Source organism: Cervus elaphus, chromosome X (genome assembly GCF_910594005.1).
Source record: "Cervus elaphus chromosome X, mCerEla1.1, whole genome shotgun sequence".
NCBI lineage: Eukaryota > Metazoa > Chordata > Mammalia > Artiodactyla > Cervidae > Cervus > Cervus elaphus.
In genome coordinates, this window is record NC_057848.1 from 73,127,079 (window position 1) to 73,144,354 (window position 17,276).

General features: G+C 38.7%; 1 protein-coding gene and 1 pseudogene across 3 annotated transcripts in view; one reads left to right on the plus strand and one right to left on the minus strand.

The window, feature by feature from the left end:
- Positions 1 to 17,276, minus strand: part of LOC122689685 (probable ATP-dependent RNA helicase DDX4) — a 727,334-nt gene that overhangs the window by 582,303 nt on the left and 127,755 nt on the right. The gene's annotated exons all lie outside the window — the stretch shown is intronic.
- Positions 1 to 17,276, plus strand: part of LOC122689367 — a 52,356-nt pseudogene that overhangs the window by 11,842 nt on the left and 23,238 nt on the right.

Sequence of the window (17,276 nt, forward strand, 5' to 3'; positions counted from 1 at the left end):
TGGACTATATAGTTCTCAAGAGAGACCCAGAAGGAAGCTACCAAATACATGCTTAATATATTAAATATGCTTATGTTTCTAAACTGCTGCACTAAACTAATGCTGAATCATTTTTTCCTTCAAAGGTGTTATTTACATGAAAATGATACTTGTAATTCTACAAGTAAAAATGGTTCTTCATGCTCTTTTTATTCAAGATTAACACCACCAGATATTTACATTATTCAAGTGAAGGCTCAAAATGCATATGGTATAATTAAATCTGATATAACATATTGGGACTTAAATACCATAAGTAAGTATCACTTTATATTCTTATGTACTTTTTTATTAAAATATACCCTCTTCTTTTTTTTTTTTAAAGAGATATCTGTGAACCAAAAAGTAGATTCACAGCTCAAGCATATAGTAGGTGTATGTTATGGATATATGGAAAATTTGTCTTCTTTTGAAGAAGGAAAAGAGAGGGAGGATCAGAGGGAAGATGAAAGGAAGGAAGGAGGGAACTGACCAAAAAAAAAAAAAAAGAATGAGAAGAAACATTTTGCTGGTCCTTGATTTTCTCTTGCAGTTTGTACCATAAATTATATTAGAAGAAACAGTGTTTCTCCTTCAAAACATTATTGCTCCTGTAGGAGAAAGTAAAACTCTTATTTTAAAAAATATCTCACTGATTGTTACCTTTTAAATTCTTTTTCAAAGAGTAATTTTTACTATTTAATTTTAAAATAACATCATTTGTGAGATATAATTCACATGTGATAAGATTCACCTTTTTTGTTAATTTATTTATTTTTAACTGGAGGATAATTGCTTTACAATATTGTGTTGGTTTTTGCCATACCTCAACATGAATCAGCCATAGGTATACATATGTCCCCTCCCTCTTGAACCTCCATCCCATTCCCCACCCCAAAGATTCACTGTTCAAAAATGACAATTCACCAGTTTTTAAAAATCATATTCACAAAGTTATACAAATATCATCAGGATCTAGTTCCAGAAACTTTTCATCACCCCTCAAAGAAACTTCATGCCCATTAGCAGAAATCCTTAATTCCACCTTCCCCTTGGTCTCTGGCAGTCACTAATCTATTTTTCTGTCTTTATGGATTTACTTATTTTTGAAAATTCATATAAATGTAATGATACAGTATAGTCCTTGTGTCTTATTTCTTTCACAGCATAATGTTTTAAAGGTTCAATCCATCTTGTAGCATTTATTCCTTTTTATAGCTGAATAATAATCCATCATAGGGACATATTACATTATGTTCAACCATACATTGGTTGATAGACATTTGAGTTGTTCCCAATTTTTGGTTATGACTGCTGCAATTATTAATATTTGTGTACAAATTTTTGTTTGGATATAGGCTTCAATTCTCTTAGATATATACCTAATGAAATTGCTGTGTCATATAACTCAGTCTTTAACTTTTTGAGGAACTGCTGAATTTTACCAAAATGGCTGTATCATTTCACATTCCCACCAGCAATTTATAAAGTTACTAGCTTCTCCATATCCTCACCGACACACTAGTTATTGCACTTTTTTTTTTATCATAACCATCCTAATGGCTATCAGGGAACTTCCCCGATGGGTATTACATCATACCTCACTGTTCTGATTTGCACTTACCAAATAATTAATGATATTGAGCATCTTTTCATGTGCTAAGTGGCCATTTGTACATCTTCTCTGGAAAAATGTTAATCCATGTATTTGCTGATTTTATAATTATGTTGTCTTTTTATTGTTCAATTTTAAGAGTTCTTTTTGCAAGGAGCTGTGCTCTGAAGCATGTGAGATCTTAGTTCCCCTACTAGGGATCAACCTAAGCTCCCTGCAGTGGAAGAGTGAATATTAATCACTGGATTGCCAGGGAAGTTCGAGTTCTTTATATATTCTGGGTATCAGCTCCTTATAAGATATGTTTTGCACATATTTTCTTTCTTCCTGTGGGTTATGTTTTCAATTTCTTAATGATGTCCTTTGAAACTAAAACATAATTTAATCTTGATGATTTTATTATAATTTATCTATTTTTTCCTTTATTGCTTGTGCTCAGGAGTCAGAACTAATAAACTAGTACCAAACCTGAGGTCACAAAGATTCCTACTGTTTTCTTTTAAAGACTATAGTTTTAGCCCTTACATTTAGTTCTATGATCCTTTCTGAGTTAATTTTTAAGCAAAATTAACAAACTTTGTATTCCTGAAATAAATCTCACGTGGTTGTAAGTGTATAATGCTTTCTATATGTTGCTGAATTTGGACTGATAGTTTTTTTGTTGAGGACTTTTTCTTCTATCTTCATAGGGGATATTGGTCTGTTGCTTTCTTTCTTGTGAAATATTTGTCTGTTTTTGGCATCATGGAAATACTGGCCTCATAGAATGAGTTGGAAAGTGTTTCCTGGTCCTGTTTTTGAAAAAGTTACAGGGATCAAGACCATCCACAAGAAAAAGAAATGCAAAAGAGCAAAATGGCTGTCTGAGGAGGCCTTACAAATAGCTGTGTAAAGAAGAGAAGTGAAGCAAAGGAGAAAAGGAAAGATATACCCATTTGAATGCAGAGTTCCAAAGAAGAGCAAGGAGAGATAAGAAAGCCTTCCTCAGTGATCAATGCAAAGAAATAGAGGAAAACAATAGAATGGGAAAGTCTAGAGATTTCTTCAATAAAATTAGAGATACCCAGGGAACATTTCATGCAAAGATGGGCACAATAATGGCCAGAAATGGTATGGACCTAACAGAAGCAGAAGATAATAAGAGGTGGCATGAATACACAGAAGAACTGTACAAAAAAGATCTTCACGACCCAGATAATCATGATGGTGTTATCATTCACCTAGAGCCAGAAATCCTGGAATGTGAAATCAAGTGGGCCTTAGGAAGCATCACTATGAACAAAGCTAGTGGAGGTGATAGAATTCCCGTTGAGCTATTTCAAATCCTAAAAGTTGATGCTGTGAAAGTGCTGCACTCAATATGCCAGCACATTTGGAAAACTCAGCAGTGGCCACAGGACTGGAAAAGGTCAGTTTTCATTCCAGTCCCAAAGAAAGGCAATGCCAAAGAATGCTCAAACTACTGCACAATTGCACTTATCTCACACACCAGCAAAGTAATGCTCAAAATTCTCCAAGCCAGGCTTCAGCAATACATGAACCGTGAACTTCCATATGTTCAAGCTGGTTTTAGAAAAGGCAGAGGAACCAGAGATCAAATTGCCAACATCTGCTGGATCATCAAAAAAGCAAGAGAGTTCCAGAAAAACATCTCTTTCTGCTTTATTGACTATGCCAAAGCCTTTGACTGTGTCACTCACAATAAACTGAGGAAAATTCTTCAAGAGATGGGAATGCCAGACCACCTGACCTGCCTCTTGAGAAACCTGTATGCAGGTCAGGAAGCAACAGTCAGAACTGGACATGGAACAACAGACTGGTTCCAAATAGGAAAAGGAGTATGTCAAGGCTGTATATTGTCACCCTGCTTATTTAACTTATATGCAGAGTACATCATGAGAAACGCTGGGCTGGAAGAAGCACACGCTGGAATCAAGATTGCCAGGAGAAATATCAATAACCTCAGATATGCAGATGACGCCACCCTTATGGCAGAAAGTGAAGAACTAAAGAGCCTCTTGGTGAAAGTGAAAGAGCAGAGTGAAAAAGTTGGCTTAAAGCTCAACATTCAGAAAACTAAGATCATGGCATCTGGTCCCATTACTTCATGGCAAATAGATGGGGAAAGCGTGGAAACAGTGGCTGACTTTATTTTGGGGCTCCAAAATCACTGCAGATGGTGATTGCAGTCATGAAATTAAAAGACACTTGCTCCTTGGGAGGAAAGTTATGACCAGCCTAGACAGCATATTAAAAAGCAGAGCCATTACCTTGCCAACAAAGATCCATCTAGTCAAGGCTGTGGTTTTTCCAGTAGTCATGTATGGATGTGAGAGTTGGACTATAAAGAAAGCTGAGTGCAGAAGAACTGATGCTTTTAAACTGTGGTGTTGGAGAAGACTCTTGAGAGTCTCTTGGGCTGCAAGGAGATCCAACCAGTCCATCCTAAAGGAGATCAATGCTGGGTATTCATTGGAAGGACTGATGTTGAAGCTGAAACTCCAATACTTTGGCCACCTGATGAGAAGAACTGATTCATTTGAAGACCCTGATGCTGGGAAAGATTGAGGGCAGGAGGAGAAGGGGACGACAGAGGCTGAGATGGCTGGATGGCATCACCGACTCAGTGGCCATGAGTTTGAGCAAACTCCGGGAGTTGGTGATGGACAGGGAGGCCTGGCGTGCCGCGGTTCATGGGATCGCAAAGAGTCGGGCACTACTGAGTGACTGATCTGAACTGAACTGAAAGATCAGTGGTAATTTGTCTTTAAACCTCTGGTACATCTCAGCAGTTTAGGTATCTGGGCCTCAGATTTTCTTTTTGTGAAGTGTTTTGACTTGGGTTTCTTTATAAAAACATTTTTAGGAACTCCCTTTGGAAGGCTTACATCACACTGCTAACATTGGCTCTACCTCTTGACGATGGGCCTGAAAGGGGCAAGGCTTTTCACTTCTTAAACACAAACTTCTATTTTATTATTATCTTTACTTTCTTAAAATGAACATATATTACTTTAGCAATAATGTAAATTAATGGAAAACAGTATGAAAGTTCAAAAAAAATTAAAAATACCACTACCATGTTAAAAATACAACTACCAAATTAAAAACTACAACTCCCAAATTAAAAATACAACTACTAGCAATTCCAATTCTGGTATTATCTAAATAAGATCTTATTAGGATCTTAAAGAAATACTTGCATTTCCATGTTCATTGCAATATTATTCATAATAGCCAAGATATAGGAACAGCCTAAATGCCCACCAACAGAATCATGAATAAAGAAACTGTGCTATATATATATACACTGCAATTACTGTAGCTATTTTGGAAAGCAAAATGACATTTTGTGGGAAGTAGCCCTAACAATGTTTATGTTGTTGTTTTTTGTTGTTTAGTCACTAAGTCATGTCCAACTCTTTTGCAACCCCATGGACTCTAACCCTCCAGGCTCCTCTGTCCGTGGGATCCTCCAGGCAAGAATACTGGAGTGGGTTGCCCTTTCCTTCTGCAAGGGATCTCCCAACCCAAGGATCAAACCCACATCTCCTGCACTGGCAGGTGGGTTCTTTACCACTGAACCACCTGGGAAGACCCAAAATATTTATACCCTTTAATTTAATCCTTCTGTCCTAGGGGATCTATGGAAGCCGTGAGAGATGCAGACAAAGATACAACTGTCATCCACTTACTTGTTCACTTAACAAATATCTGAAATTTGCTAAGTGCCAAGTGTTAATCCAAGGCCTTGTGATGGAGACTCAGCTTCTGTTCTCAGGGGAGCTTTAAAACAAGAAATTGGAAGCACTATGTACACTAATAGAGAAAGTGTCAAATTCTGTTCCTCTATAAGAGAATATTAGGAAGCTTTGAAATCATGTTTTGAAAAATTTTAATGCAAAGGGATGTTTGCTGGTTTCATAATGTTTTTCAAAAAGACAAAAGATTTATTTAGCATAACATCATTTTCTTTTTTTTTTCTTTGCTTTTTCCTTCAGCTTTTTTTTTTCAGTGGGTTTTGTCATAAATTGACATGAATCAGCAATAGATTTACACGTATTCCCCATCCCGATCCCCCCTCCCACCTCCCTCTCCACCCGATTCCTCTGGGTCTTCCCAGTGCACCAGGCTCGAGCACTTGTCTCACCTGGGCTGGTGACCTGTTTCACCATAGATAATATACATGCTGTTCTTTCGAAACATCCCACCCTCACCTTCTCCCACAGAGTTCAAAAGTCTGTTCTGTACTTCTGTGTCTCTTTTTCTGTTTTGCTTATAGGGTTGTCGTTACCATATTTCTAAATTCCATATATATGTGTTAGTATGCTGTAATGGTCTTTATCTTTCTGCTTACTTCACTCTGTATAATGGGCTCCAGTTTCATCCATCTCATTAGGACTGATTCAAATGAATTCTTTTTAACGGCTGAATAATATTCCATGGTGTATATGTACCACAGCTTCCTTATCCATTCATCTGCTGATGGGCATCTAGGTTGCTTCCATGTCCTGGCTATTATAAACAGTGCTGCGATGAACATTGGGGTGCACGTGTCTCTTTCAGATCTGGTTTCCTCAGTGTGTATGCCCAGAAGTGGGATTGCTGGGTCATATGGCAGTTCTATTTCCAGTTTTTTAAGAAATCTCCACACTGTTCTCCATAGTGGTTGTACTAGTTTGCATTCCCACCAACAGTGTAAGAGGGTTCCCTTTTCTCCACACCCTCTCCAGCATTTATTGCTTGTAGACTTTTGGATAGCAGCCATCCTGACTGGCGTGTAATGGTACCTCATTGTAGTTTTGATTTGCATTTCTCTAATAATGAGTGATGTTGAGCATCTTTTCATGTGTTTGTTAGCCATCTGTATGTCTTCTTTGGAGAAATGTCTGTTTAGTTCTTTGGCCCATTTTTTGATTGGGTCATTTATTTTTCTGGAATTGAGCTGCAGGAGTTGCTTGTATATTTTTGAGATTAATCCTTTGTCTGTTTCTTCATTTGCTATTATTTTCTCCGAATCTGAGGGCTGTCTTTTCACCTTACTTATAGTTTCCTTTGTTGTGCAAAAGCTTTTAAGTTTCATTAGGTCCCATTTGTTTATTTTTGCTTTTATTTCCAATATTCTGGGAGGTGGGTCATAGAGGATCTTGCTGTGGTTTATGTCGGAGAGTGTTTTGCCTATGTTCTCCTCTAGGAGTTTTATAGTTTCTGGTCTTACATTTAGGTCTTTAATCCATTTTGAGTTTATTTTTGTGTATGGTGTTAGAAAGTGTTCTAGTTTCATTGTTTTACAAGTGGTTGACCAGCTTTCCCAGCACCACTTGTTAAAGAGGTTGTCTTTTTTCCATTGTATATCCTTGCCTCCTTTGTCAAAGATAAGGTGTCCATAAGTTCGTGGATTTATCTCTGGGCTTTCTATTCTGTTCCATTGACCTATATTTCTGTCTTTGTGCCAGTACCATACTGTCTTGATGACTGTGGCTTTGTAGTAGAGTCTGAAGTCAGGCAGGTTGATTCCTCCAGTTCCATTCTTCTTCCTCAAGATTACTTTGGCTATTTGAGGTTTTTTGTATTTCCATTCAAATTGTGAAATTATTTGTTCTAGTTCTGTGAAAAATACCGTTGGTAGCTTGATAGGGATTGCATTGAATTGGGTAGAATAGCCATTTTGACAATATTGATTCTTCCAATCCATGAGCATCTGTTTGTGTCCTCTTTGATTTCTTTCATCAGTGTTTTATAGTTTTCTATGTATAGCTCTTTTGTTTCTTTAGGTAGATATATTCCTAAGTATTTTATTCTTTTTGTTGCAGTGGTGAATGGTATTGTTTCCTTAATTTCTCTTTCTGTTTTTTCATTGTTAGTATATAGGAATGCAAGGGATTTTTGTGTGTTAATTTTATATCCTGCAACTTTACTATATTCATTGATTAGCTCTAGTAATTTTCTGGAAGAGTCTTTAGGGTTTTCTATGTAGAGGATCATGTCATCTGCAAACAGCGAGAGTTTCACTTCTTCTTTTCCTATAACATCATTTAAAAAAAAATACAAATTCTTGTATTGGAAAAAGCCTGGAAATACACCAAAATGCTAATAAGGATGATCTCTGGTTGATGGCAAGAAGGACATGGCAACCCACTGCAGTATTCTTGCCTGGGGAATCCCATGGACAGAGGAGCCTGGCGGGCTAGAGTCCATGGGATCACAGAGAATCCGACATGACTGAAGCAACTTAGCATGCATGCCGGTTGATAGAATTATGGTTGACTACATTTTTCTTTGTAGTTTTTCTATATTTAAAAAATTTGGGGAGGACTTCCCTGATGGTCCAGTGGTCAAGACTCTGCCTTCCAATGCAGGGAGCGTGGGTTCGATCCCTGGATAGGGAACTAGATCCTACAAGCTACAACTACGAGTTCTCAAGCTGCAACTCTGCAAATTAGACCTGGCACAACCAAATAAATGCATTCAAATAAATAATTTTTGAAGTGAGCCTATGTTACTTTTATAACCCCCCCCACACACACACTTTTTCAAGGAGAGATTTAGGGTGAGAATGTTTGTAGTGTTCAGGGGAGATGAGAGGTGCTTTCTACTGGACACTTCTTCATCCTGAAGGTCAAAGAAAGAGAGATGGGGAGAATAGACAAGAGGAGCAACCCATTCTCTGGTCATGGAATTTCCTTTTACCTCCCTTCTGTTTAACAAAAGATCTCAACCAGTCAGTAAAAGGCTGATTTGTTAAAAAAAAAAAAAATCTCAGAAATATAGCCTTTCCTCACTGGACATTCTCTTTTGAAGGAGTGGGAGGTGGCAACATTCTTTTTGCCCTGCTTTCCTAAAGCCTTGTGCATACATTAAATCACGAAATATGCACTATCATTTCCTTTTCAATTCTGGGTGGATGTTATTAGCACTTTCTGGTCTTTGTGCAAATACAAGAACTGTATGATTTTTATTTTCAGCTAAAATCGAGCCTCCTAAGATTTCCAGTGTGAAACCAGTTTTGGGCCTCAAAAAAATGGTTCAAATAAAATGGACACAGCCTGTGTTGGCACCTAAGTCATCTGCTTTAAATTATACACTTCGATTCAGAGCAGTAAATAGTACCCACTGGGTAAGTTATGCCATTATAATGTTTCTCAGAGAATTATTGATGTTTGTTGATCTGGAACCAATTTTTTTCTATTTTCTACATTTAAAATAGAAGATAGACAATAGTGAATACTTTTCTCCCCAGTTTCCCATTTGGGCCTTTTAGATTGGAAAAGTGTTTTACCATATGCATCTTGCATTCTGAACATAGGGGCATACAAAAAAGTGATAAATTTATTTTTGCATTTCATTCTGTTTTGTGTCTAGCTACATTGGTTCTTGAGAGTCTATAGCTTGGGAATTTCTTTTTAAATTGTTCTAAACTTTGTGATCTATAACACATATTTAGAAGAGTGAACAAAATATAAATATTGCATTTAACAAGTTATTATTAAGTCAGTGTGCATGTAAAAACCACTGATATAAAAAATAGCATGCGATAGCCCCCTGCCTACCTTTTTCTGATAACACTCTCCTCCTGCCTTTAGAACCAATGATTATCCTAATTTTCTTGGTAATTGCTTCTTTGCTTTTCATTTTGGTATTACCATGTAGGCCTGCATCCCTAAACAATGTAGTTTGAGATGGTGTATAAATGGAATCCATATACTTTGTATTTTCTTTATGTTTGACTCCTCTCTCTCAATATTGTGTTTTTAAAATCCATTCATGTTTTACAGTGCTGGTGTTTATACATTTTTATTCCAATGTAGTCTTCTGTTGCATGTACACAATGGAATCATGGCTTTAATTTGCATTTACCTAACTTTTAATGAGATTGTATGTCTTTTCGTGTATTTATTGGCCACGTGGAATCCTTCTTTTTGAAGTATTGATTTAAGCCTTTTGCACACTTTTTTTCTTTTGGAAGATCTGATTTTTTAATTGACTCATAGGAGTTACTTACATATTCTGTTTATGAGTCTTTATTTTTTATGTGTCTTGTAAACATCTCTCACTAAGCAGCTTGCCTTTTCACTTTCTTAATGGTAACTTTAGAGGAACAGAACTTCTTAATATGAATACTGTCAAATTTTATCAAGGTTTCCCTTTATATTTATTGTCTCTTGCATCTTGAGAAATATTTTCTTACCTCAAAATTCAGAAATAATTATCATATTTCCATAATGCAGTCTGATATTATATCAACTTTCTATTTCTAACCAACTTACATTATTGACTCTTAGCTTCCAGCCAATTAAATCATTTAAATCTTTAAGATTTCCCCCCAACACACAAAAGATTTTCTAGTAAGAATATTTCCACTGTCTTATAACTTATCCCTTTTTAACCTAAAATGCTGATGTTTTATTTATTCCTATTGAATTTCTTCAGGTTGGTCTTATCCATCATTTTGGCCTATTGAGAATCTTTATTCTATTACCCAAAGCTTGTAGTTAATTTTCTACTTTCTAACTTTTCTATAAACCTTCGAGTTAACTTTTTACTTTCTAATTTTTTAATATCTTCAGATTTGATAACATTTTTATACCTTCATCTAATCATTGATCAAAGAATGACTACACTGGAGCCCATCCAAAGACATCAGCCTCTCCTTTGTGCTAAAAGAAGCTCATTTACTCAAGCTTCTTTGAATATAGAAGACCACCACAATCATTAGCCTACTTTTTTCATCTTGGCCATGAGGCCATCACTAGACTTTTTCCTTTACTGAAGCCATGGTACTATATCTAGTGCATCCTCCACTAGACTAGAACTCTTGCAGAAAAGAAAACTGGTTAAGTTTCACTTGTCTTATATTCAAGTCAAGAGAAATAATGAGTTCACTCTTCCTCTCAGCTTCTTTTCTGTGCCAACTCTGGATCCATTCTCCTAGAACTGACTATACGAACATAAGACTCACTGATGGGTAGTTTCTGGAACCCAGAAAGGAACCCCTAAGTAGGGCACTCCCCAGCACAACGGAAACTCATCTTCATACCACATAACATGGGCTCAGTGAATCTGAGGAACTTCTGTGTGATCTACTGTCTAGCAACCCTTGGTTTCTTTTGTCTGATCCCAGAGTCCTGTGACTACTTTACAAAATCCAACAAGAAAAAGAAGCCAGGAGCTATATTCCTCTGGAAAATTACTAAACCACTTACAATACTAAGTGAGGGCAGCACATGCAAACTACTTCAATCCCTAGCATCCTGTACCCCACCTCTTTGAAAAACTTACCTGCATCTGTACTCATCTTTGCCTCCTTCCTTCCGAGGTCCTTCCTCCTGCTAACCTGGAGAACGTGGGAAGGAGAGTGGAATGTACAACCAGAATCTCTCTCCTTTCAGTTCTCAAACACAACCAAGTCTAATCAGTTCTAAATCCACCTAAACCAATCCAGTCTTCTCTGGATGGTTCTCATCCCATTGTCAATGGAAAAAGATCTAAATTCTTAACCCTCCAAGGCCTGGCCCCTATCAAGCCCTCCAAACTCATCTTCCATCTTGCTCTTGCTTCTCTAGTAGTTCTGAATTGCTAGTTTCCCTTGTGTCACGTCATTTCATTACTCTCTGCTTCTGCCTAGAACAGCTCTCTGCTTTGTACCTCTCCTCTTGGCCTAAACCTTGCTAGAGCCACTCATCTCTCAGAACTCTGATCTGACATATTTTCTTCTGGGAGTCTGAGATAGGTACTCCTCCTCTGTCATTGCACTTAACATAGTCACTTAAACTCATCTCTCCCCATATTTGATGATAAGTTCCTCAAACACAGAGACCTTGATTTTCATCTTAGTATTCTCATTGCCTGCCACATGTGCTCAATAAATGTTTAATTAAACTACACCACATAAAAACCAATTCCAAAATCCCAATATGTTCATATAACAAGACTCATATTTGTGAGATGCTAACATATGGGTTTGCTTCCCAGGTGGCTCAATGGTAAAGAATCCTACTTGCCAGTGCAGGAACTGCAGGAGACTTGTTTTCAATTCCTGGGTTGGAAAGATCCCCTGGAGGAGGTAATGGCAACCCACTCCAATATTCTTGCTGTGATAATCCCATGGACAGAGGAGTTTGGTGGGCTACAGTCCATGGGATTGCAAAGAGTCAAATATGACTGAGTGACTGAGCACCCATGCACACAATATATGGGTTGCAGAGTGCTTTTTTATACTGCAAGCTACTTAATCCTTGCAAATATCATATAAATTGTTGTTTTTTAGTTAAAAGGTTGTGTCTGACTCTTTGCAAGACCATGGACCATAGTCTGCTTGGCTTCTCTTTCCATGGGATTTCCCAGGCAAGAATGTTGTTCATTCGCTCAGTCATGTCCGACTCTCTCCAACCCCACGGGACTGCAGCACGCCAGGGTTCCTGGTTCTTCACTATCTCCCAGAGTTTGCTCAAACACATGTCCATTGAGTTGATGATGCCATCCAACCATCTCATCCTCTGTCACCCCTTCTCTTCCTGTCCTCAGTCTTTCCCAGCATCAGGGTTTTTTCCAATGAGTAGGCTTTTCACATCAGGTGGCCAAAGTACTGGAGCTTCAGCTTCAGTGTCAGTCCTTCCAATGAATGTTCAGGGTTGATTTTCTTTCAGATTGACTGGTTTGATCTCCTTGCTGTCCAAGGAACTCTCAAGAGTCTTCTTCAGCACCACAGTTCGAAAGCATCAACTCTCCGGTGCTCAGCCTTCTTTATGGTCCAGCTCTCACACCCATATGTGACTACTGGGAAAACATAAGCAAGAATACTAGCGTGGTTTACCAATTCCATCTCCAGGAGATCTTCCCAACCCAGGGATTGAAACTGTGTCTCTTCCATTGGAAGGTTGATTCTTTACCACTGAGCCACCTGGGAAACCCCTCCTATAAATAAGATATCGCTTTTCTTCTTATTGTTGTTTTTGTTTAGTCAGTAAGTTGTGTCCGACTCTTTGTGACCCCAGGGACTGTAGACCTCCAGGCTCCTCCTCCTTGGGATTTCCCAGGCAAGAATACTGGAATGAGTTGCTATTTCCTTCTTCTGGGGATCTTCCTGACACAGGAATCAAACCCACATCTCCTGCATTTGCAGGTGAATTCTTTACCACTGAGCCACCAGGGAAGCCCCATTGTTATTACAGATTAGTAAATTGCAATGCATTGGAGAAGGAAATGGCAACCCACTCCAGTATTCTTGCCTGGAGAATCCCAGGGACGGGGGAGCCTGGTGGGCTGCTATCTATGGGGTCGCACAGAGTCGGACACGACTGAAGTGACTTAGCAGTAGCAGTAGCAAATTGCAATGTAGAGCACTTTGGTCATCTGTCTAAGATTTGTGAGTTACAGAGTTGAGCTCAGGTTTTGTGACGCCAAGTTCAGTCATTCATTTGACCATACTTTAGCCTCCAAACTACCTCCCCATGGCCATAGTGGAAAGGGTTTCTACTTTTATAAAAAGGAACCATGTGAACACTCTACCAAAGGATTTCAAGACTGTTTTAAGAATTTGACTTAGGCTTTGCTCCAAAACTTCTGACTCATCTCTTAAGATATAAACACTTGGGATAAGCTAGGACGTGGCACAAAATATAGGTTGCTAGAAACAAAACTGGTGGTTAATTAGTGTTTCGGTAGGAGTCCATTGCTTGTTCTGAGTTCGGGGATTTTTAGATTTAAGCCTGTATATGGGGGATCAATTGGTCTTGGATCCAGTGAGGACCAAAGCCATATAGCCTGGAAAAAAGCCACAGTAAAGAAGCCTTAGAGGAGCACTCTTTGGAACTTTAACTGCATTTTTTTCTGCCCTGAGGCTGGGTCTGGGAAGAACAGGTTTGCACAGGTACAGTAAAGAGAGCTTTCTGATTGTGAGGAGACCCAGCAAGAGACCAAGCATATGCTGAGGGTACTAGCAAAACAGGAGGAAAATTTTGAGAAATTAAAAATAGAAGAAGAAGATTATATATTTTAAAAGCATGGAAAGTAAAATAGAATGTCATTAGACTTCCTTACATGTGTTTTATGGATTAATACTGTTTTTATTTTGATTTATGCATGGAGAGTACCATGTGGTTGACCTTCTCTCAAAGGTCTTAATCTGGTTTTAACTGAGCCCCATAACTGAGGTCAGTTGAGGAGGCCACTTCCCCGGAGATGATGAATTGTCCCAAGATATGTTCCCAACAGCCCTGTTCTACCACTGCAACGTCTCCAGGGGCTTTTGCAGGAAGGTGCTCAGGGAACCTGGGGTTCAGCAGCAAAATTGCCTTCAGGCCTGGATGCTGCTTCCTTGCTCTGATGCCATCTCACTAGACTGGGAGTTCAGAACCGTCCATCTGCAGCTGGGATGCTCAGCTGTTGGCCATATAGACGCATCCTGATTTTGCCCCAATTTCCTTTAGGCCCAGCACCTATAATTGTGTACCGATTTTCACAGTTGTTGTACACATAAGTGATATCAGGACTTCCTATTCTTGCCAGATTCTATGGGCTAGTGTGCATCCTCACAAAGTAGTCATGTCTGTAAATAGAGTTTATTTTCATTAATAAGCTCAATATAAATTTATATAAACCTACAGCTAAAAGTTCATGTTGCAGCAACAATGATCATGCTCAGTAAGACATAGCTGAATTTCTACTTTCTTGTGGAGAGTTAAGTCCAGAGGGACTTTATAGAAAGCAACACGCTCATTTACTAACAAGGAAACTGAGGTCTAGAAAGGGGAGGTGGTATATTTGCCTCTCCCTGTTCTGCACACTGAGAGAGTGTCAAAATGAATTTATGTATCTAGGATACTGAGATCTTTAGCAACTTGACTGATCACCCAAAGACCAATCATTTGAAATGGGAAGTTTGAATAAAAGGAAAGAGTCTGGGCGTGAGGGGATCTGTGCTCTGATCCTAGTTCTGCTGATTATAACTGCTGAGGTAGTCCATAATCACTTAACTTGTCGGGGTTTTGCTCATGACATGAGTTTGAACTTCATGCTGTCAACGTGTCTTTTACATACTGTTCCTTGAGATCTTATCTCTAGGTATTGTTGTCATCTCCAGAAATTAAACTGAGGCCTGTATTGGGTGCCAGGACTCCACCCACCCTGCATCTTCCAGGACAGCAAGATTCACTCACATCCAGCCCAGAGGCAGGAATATCTACCTCACAAGCTTAGAAAGAAGAAAGGGGATGAGTGGTGGTTCTTGGGGTAACCCCTCTATTTGATGCTAACAGTCTCCAAGCAAGTGTAGAAGTTTATTTGTGAAAATTAAAAAATTTTAAATATAATGCTACTGGTTCAGAAAGGTAAGAGAGGGTTGGGGAGTAAAGAAGAAACATGGAAAGATAACATGTGGTCTCCCATCCAGCTTAAGGCTGTCTTTGTCTTTTAGATGGAAGTCAACTTCACCAAAAGCTGTGTGAATGAAGAAGAAGCATATAACCTCACAGGTCTGCAGGCTTTTACAGAGTACGTTGTGGCTCTGCAATGTGTGGCTCACAAGTCAAGGTTCTGGAGTGGCTGGAGTCAAGAAAAAATGGGAATAACTATGGAAGAAGGCAAGTTGGTCCATTGTGGTTTCTTTTTTGTCTGCTCTGGTTTAGGGCAAACTGAACTGAGCCCTTGTGGATTTTGTCAAGTACTTTGCCATACTTGGGAATGATGGAATCCCACAATCCCAGAGCCAGAGAGTCTGTACAGTGCGCCTCCACAGGGCATGCATGGCACACGCCTGAGCCTACAGGATAAGCTGGCCTTCCCCTGATGATGTTAGTGACATTAGCAGCTTTCTGCCTTGAAGGCAAAGGACCATATCTTGAATACTTGTATAAAGTTCTTATACTGTGCTTGAAGTAGTATAAGATTATTTAAAGATGTCCTATGATAAATTAAAGATTGATGTTGCAAACCCTGAGCTACTGCTAAAAAATAAAGGTGTAACTAATGAGAAAAAAGGCCACATCTTTAATTATAGTGAAGGAAGGAAGGAGAAGAGGATTGATTGCACCTTGATTGAATGGTTACCATGAGTCAGGAATGGTAATCAAGAACACTATTGGGTTCACCAAAATGTTCCTTTGAGTTTTTCTATAACATCTTACAGAAAAACTGGAATGAACTTTTTGGCCAACCTAATCTGTGGGCTTGATATAAAATCCAGCCTGGCTGTGGAGTAACTTTGGGCAAGATACTCACCCTCTAAGATTCAGTCTCCTTACTAATGTTTCCCCTTTTCCATAATGGACTATAATTTATAAAATTGAGTTAATAGTAGTACCTACTTTTTAGTATTATTTTAAAGATTAAAAGAAATAATTGTGTTTAGCCCATAATCAACATTCAGTAGTTGACAGATTTCCTATCAGTGTTATTAATTCTCCTAAGAGCCCTATAAAATATGTAGAATCACCTCTGTTTGCAAGTGAGATAGCTGAGATGTTAATTTGTTCATTGTCACTCAGCATGTTACCATGCTCTATAAATCAAGAGCTTTGCCCAGAGCCTGACCCCAGTAGACGTTCAGTAAGTGTTTGACGAATGTGTTCGTTTCCTGTGGCCACTGTAACAAATTGTGGGTGTGTGTGTGTGCTCAGTTGCTCAGTCATATCTGACTCTTTGTGACCCCATGGACTATAGCGTGACAGACTCCTCTGTCCATGTAATTTTCCAAGTGAGAATACTGGAGCAGGTTACCATTTCCTACTCCAGAGGATCTTCCCAACCCAGAGACCAAACTCCCCTCTCTTGTGTCTCCTGCATTGGCAGGTGGCTTCTTTGCCACTGTGCCACCTGGGAAGCCCACAATTTTTTTTTTCTCTTCTAGTTCTAGAATTCAAAGGTCCAAAATCAGTTTCATTGGACTAAAGTCAAAGTGCTGGCACAGTTGGAGATTTTGAAGGGAGAATATATTTTCTCGCCTTTTCTATCTTCTAGTAGCTGTCTGTATTCTTTGGTTTGTGGCCCCTTCCTATAAACAAAGCATATTACTTCAGTCTCTGCTTCTGTCATCACATTACCTTTTTCTCCTCTTCCATGTCAAATCTGTCTGCTTCCTTCTTGTAATGACCATTGTGATAACATTTAGGGCCCACTGGGATAATCCAAGATAGTCTCCCCATCTCAAGATCCTAACCCAATCACATGTACAAAGTCCCTTTGGCCATAAAAGGTAACGTTTATAGGTGATAAGAGATTTGTACTTAGATTTTGGGGGTTCATTTTTCAACCTAATACAATGAATGAATGACTAATTAAATGAATACTTATCAAAGGCCACACATCTTCTGAAATATGTAAGAGAAACAGAAAAATGCTGATCATTCTAACCTTCTGAGGCTTTAACTTTGTTTATGAGACATGTAAGTTCTAGACCATGAATTTCCCCTCACCCCACCGTGGGCATGGTTTCAGGCCCTTTTTAATCAGTCTTACAACAAGTCCCTCACTGATCTTATGCAACATGTGGGGTCAGCTCCTGTGCTCCCTGGTCTATATGGCGAAAGTGTATTCCCCTGGATCCTGGTTGAGTTTCCCATGAGACCCAAGTTAGTGTTAACAGATATTTGGCATGTTTGCCCATATGATCATATGTCTGGGAATAATCAGGTGCCTTCTGAATTTT